We start from the raw sequence: 5,000 nt of genomic DNA, 5'->3' as shown, positions 1-5,000 counted from the left end.
TTTTGAGAAAACTCAACAGTTTGATAGCACCTGATCTACCATGTACTCAAGAAGGTGATGGTCGCCTTCTGTTTTGTGCTGTGCATGCTGCAAAACATGAACACCAGAAAGTTCTCATTAGCTCTGACGACACAGATGTACTAATTTTACTCTTGGCTCTCCAATATGCCAATAGTGGTCATTTGTAATTGAAATGTGAGACTAGGAAGCGTACAAAGATTATGGCAATGAAGATCACTACAACACTTGAAGCTGATGTCTGCAAAGGATTGATTGGGATGCATGCTTTCGCAGGTTGTGATAGTGTAAGTGCATTTGCAGGCAAGTGGGAAATAAGTTCAATCCGATTGTTGACCACAGATAGATATGCAATACAGGCTGTGTGTATGGTGTGAAGTGATTGTTGGCTGTGTGGTAGCCCTTTTTCAATAATTGAAAAAAAAAAAAATATTGTGATGCTAGTGTTTTCTTAGAATCCAATATCTAAAAATAGACTATCCTAGAACTGTTGGTGTTAAAAATAAATCTGGAAGGAGTAGATTATTTCCTAAGCTTCATTATAGTATATAGCATGACCTATAAAAGATCACTTCGTGGGTCATAGGAACGAAAAATATTACTCATGACCTGTCCATACCATCTCAGCCTTGCTTCTCGTGTTTTCTTAGGCACCTCCACCACTTTTAACGTTTAATCATCGCATTGCTGACCCTGTGTCTCTGTCATTCCACACATTCATCGTAACATCCTTATTTTGGTCACTTCTATTCTCTTCTCATTAGCTTTCTTCACCGATATTGCTATTGCCCCATACACCATTACTGGTCTTACAACAGTACTATATACTTTCCCTTTCAGTTTCACAGCATTTTCCTGTCACACAAAATTTTTGACACATCCCTCCAACTTTTCCACCGTGCTTGGATTGATTGATTATTTAGACTTATCAGCTAAGATCATTTGCGGCAAAGACTTTGTGGAATTTAAATGTTCAAATATTTTGAATGTTTAAATTTTTTTATTAAATAAGTCTTTCATAAGAAAAAAATGAATAATTGATATATTAAAATCAAACCATACATATTATGCATGAAAAGTATAAAATCTCGGTATGGTAAGTTTCCTTTACAATATTAGTCTCCCTTAGGAACCTAATAAGACCTATATCACAATCCTCCCCCGGTACATTTTTTCAGTGTATATGGAGAAGACAAGTACTTACGTCTTTGGTCTGAGAATGCTGCAACCCTGTCCACTACAGGTGCAACCGCTGATGGCTCTTGGCATCCTTCACATGTTTCACTTTTAGCCATCATCGACCAATGAGTGAATCTTGTGTGCCCGATTCTCAGCCATGTTATCACAACTTCTATTGTCGGTTGGGATGGATGCTGTCAAAGTCATCTCTAATCGCTCACAGTTGGTTTCTAGAGGTATGCTCTGTTGCTCCCTCCATTTATCGCAAAGACAACTTCTGATGCTGGGTTTCAAGTCGGTGTGTAGTAGAGGAAAACAAGCATCACGGGGCTGAGCGGCAGCTGCCTTGGCCCTCCAATCAGCTTGCTCACTCCACTAATACCAGCATGTACTAGCACCAACACAGAGTTATCCTCTTACATGCTGACATCAATGCAAACCAGTCTTGAACCTCCCTTACCACTGGATGTAATGAGTTTAATCTCTTGATTGCTTTCAGAGCACTACGAGATTCGCAATATATTATAACAGAATGTGGCCTAAGATCTGTCGTCATTTTGACCACTGCAAAGATGGAATGTAACTCTGCAGTGAATATCGAGGTTGCCAAAGAAAGACTGCCAACTGCAATCTTCCTGCAGTTCACTGCTGCAAAGCCTAAACCGTTTTTAGATTTTCAACCATTTGCAAATATTGCATCTGATATTTAGTACATAGAAGGGTGTTAAAGAAATCTCTCCTTTCCCCATTTCAACCAAATCCAACTTGACCAGATTGGGCCAATGGGGGAACTGGGGAGTTCCAACAGCTTGAACCTTGGAGAGATTGAAACTTAGATCTTCCACAAAATTCTTCATTCTCCTACGATAGGATCGGCTGTCCTCCAGGAAGTTAAAAACTGATCTAGATCTGGATCCCGGAATCCTCGTGCAATAAATCAGGTTCATGTAGTGCTGATATAATGAAAGAGATGGTTCGCCACTCTCAGACCTGAAAGCCCCTACACACATTATGAGAGCATCATTGTGAACTGAGGTCAACGTCTGTAGAACATTGGGAGTCTCACATCCATAGTTAAGTTTGCTATGGATAAGTGCTCGATAAAGGTGCAAAAGCGTTGTATGGTGTGCACCTCAAGACAGGTGAGAAAGAACCCACAAAATACTAAGCACTTTTGTAGCCTTTGCCTTTAACTGGTTGATGTGAGGCAACCACGTAAGCCTTGAGTCAAAAAATAGACCCAAGTAATTTACCTCTTGGGCAAAATGCAATGGATTTACTCCTTAATAAAGGGAAGGATGGAACTTTCCTCTTTTGTGGAAATGCATAGCCATGGTCTCACATGGAGAACATTTGCCATGGTATGTTGCCCACTGTATAACCTTATTTACTGCAGTCTGTGTGTATCTTGCACATCCTGTAAGCTTCCTCCTGAGCAGTATAGTGAAGTCAAACACATACAAACTATACGAAACAGCTCTCGGAACGACCTTTACGATGTTATTTATAGCAATGGCAAATAGGCACTCCCTTATGGGACCCCTTCCAGCTGATCCTTTAGGTTATAGAATCTGTTTTCTACCCACTCTCTAAGCTTCCTATCAGCAAATAAGCTTTGTATGAAGGTAGCCAATGTTCCTCTTAAACCAAGGTCATACATTTTCAGGTGTATGTCATGCTTCCAAGAAGCCTTTTCAAGGTCAAAGAAGACATGTGCTGTCGCTGTGCGAAGGGGTTCTATATAGCAGTTTCCAGCCACACAAGGGTATTTGTGATTGATCTCAATTTTCTAAACCCATATTGATATGGGGTCAGCATATTTCCTATTTGTGAATGGTGTGCCACAGGCACTTGGCTGCTATTGATGAAGAGACCAGTGATGTCTATAAAGCTCAAATTATCGGTATTATCGTCCACCCGCATCGGACTACCATCGTTCAGGAGGACTAAATCAGACTCCTCAATCAGCTTAACTACTTGCTCACCTCTACCATCCATCCGCAGGGAACCCCATGACGTATGATGAGCATTAAAATCACCTAAAATTACTTTATTTTGTAGCAGACGTTCCTGAAGAGCAAAGAGCTCATCATAGATTATCACTTTATCAGGTGGTCAATAAACTGAACATATAGCCAGATACGTGCCATTAATTTTTACTTTACATGCGACAATCTCCAAAGTAGAATCAATAGTCACTTCTGTAAAAGGGAGGCTTTGGTGGATGTACATGTCGACTCCGCCTCCACCCCTACCCTCACGATCCTTCCGACATAAATGGTAGTTCCTCAGCGAAACGACCTCGTCAGAGACGAGCCGTGTTAAATGGGTTTCTATTGGGAGCATAGGACGAGGCTAATAATTTAAGATAATTTATTTTAGATCTAAGACTTCGACAGTTCCATTGTATAATGGTCGACGCGAAGATTACGTTTTATGGGGGTTGGAAATGCCTTGTCCACCACTTTTTTTATTTTCTTTTTATGGGAGGGAGGCGCCTCCTCTCCCTCGCTTCCCGGAGACCTCTCACGGGATGGTTTGGCGAGGGAGACGACTGACAGATTGCGACCTGCATCTCTCTCGAGAAAACGATCGCGAGCCAGGCGAAGTCCTCACAGTAGTAGCCCGGACGGGGAGGTGCGATCCGGACTTTGATTCGGTATCAGGCTTCCTTAAGATGTTTATGCTAGGTTGATGCAGCCATTTGATCGACCAATTGAGCCAACTGGTAAACTTTAATATTTAAATCTTTAACTGTTTGTTTCAATTCAGCTATTTCTTTATCTTTAGCTGCAAGCTGCTGACTGACATTACTTGCACTAGGGGTGATGTTAGATACTACTGCAGCATAGGAAGTATCGGGTTTGTGTGTCAAACTTTCCACTTTCCTCTTAGCTTCAGTATAACTAACTTCATGTTTCCACATATATGCTAATGTCTCAGTCTCCTTCTTCAGGATGCTGCACTCAGCAAATAAATTTATTAGTGTCTTTTTATCAATACATCTTAATGAGGCGTGTCCGAGTTTTTGGCATCTATTACAATGCATTGGCTTTTGGACATAAGGTCTTACTTGGACACGTTCATATCCGACGTTAACATACTCTAGGATTTTATTTAAAGCAAAGGTAAAAAAACACAGTCCAGTTTTCGTTCGCACATTCCCGTCCTTCTTGGTCATACAATGACCGTCCACTACGTCTTGGTCCTTCATGCTCTCGAGAATTTCACTTTCTTCCATCGTCCTCAAATCCCTGTGAAAGATTACTCCCTCGGTGATCATTAATTTGCGTCAGCTTAAGTAAATCCTTAATCTTGGAGTTATATTGTACTTTAACAAGGAAGCCTCCATCTCGCTATTTTTTTACAAAAGCATAACGCCATCCACTTGACCATCAAGGACCTTTTAGATGATAAAGGGGTTCACGTTCAAAAGCGATTGATTTTCATTCACGCATTTTACATTCGCGAACCTTGCATTCTGTGTGGGGATTTTGAAAATTGGTCATCTCGTCTTGTCATTAGTGGGGATTCCATTGGTCGTAGTCCGATTGGTCGTAGAAGGGTCATTAGTCGCCCAATGGAACAGTTCCTCCCACATTCTTTCAGCTACTAAGAACTGAATTTGATGTGGAAATTAATTTGATTTAGCCCTCGTATTTTCACTAACATTTATTAGTGGTTCATCTGGTACTGAATTAAAACAATTAATTGTCCAATTTTCCATTCAACATTTCCACAGAGTTCTAAGCTGTGTTTTTAATACTTTTTTTGGTACGTTATTAAACAATCCAGTATTTAAG

The sequence above is a fragment of the Penaeus chinensis genome, chromosome 31 (assembly GCF_019202785.1).
Source record: "Penaeus chinensis breed Huanghai No. 1 chromosome 31, ASM1920278v2, whole genome shotgun sequence".
NCBI classification, from domain to species: Eukaryota; Metazoa; Arthropoda; class Malacostraca; order Decapoda; family Penaeidae; genus Penaeus; species Penaeus chinensis.
This window is presented reverse-complemented; position numbering follows the sequence as displayed.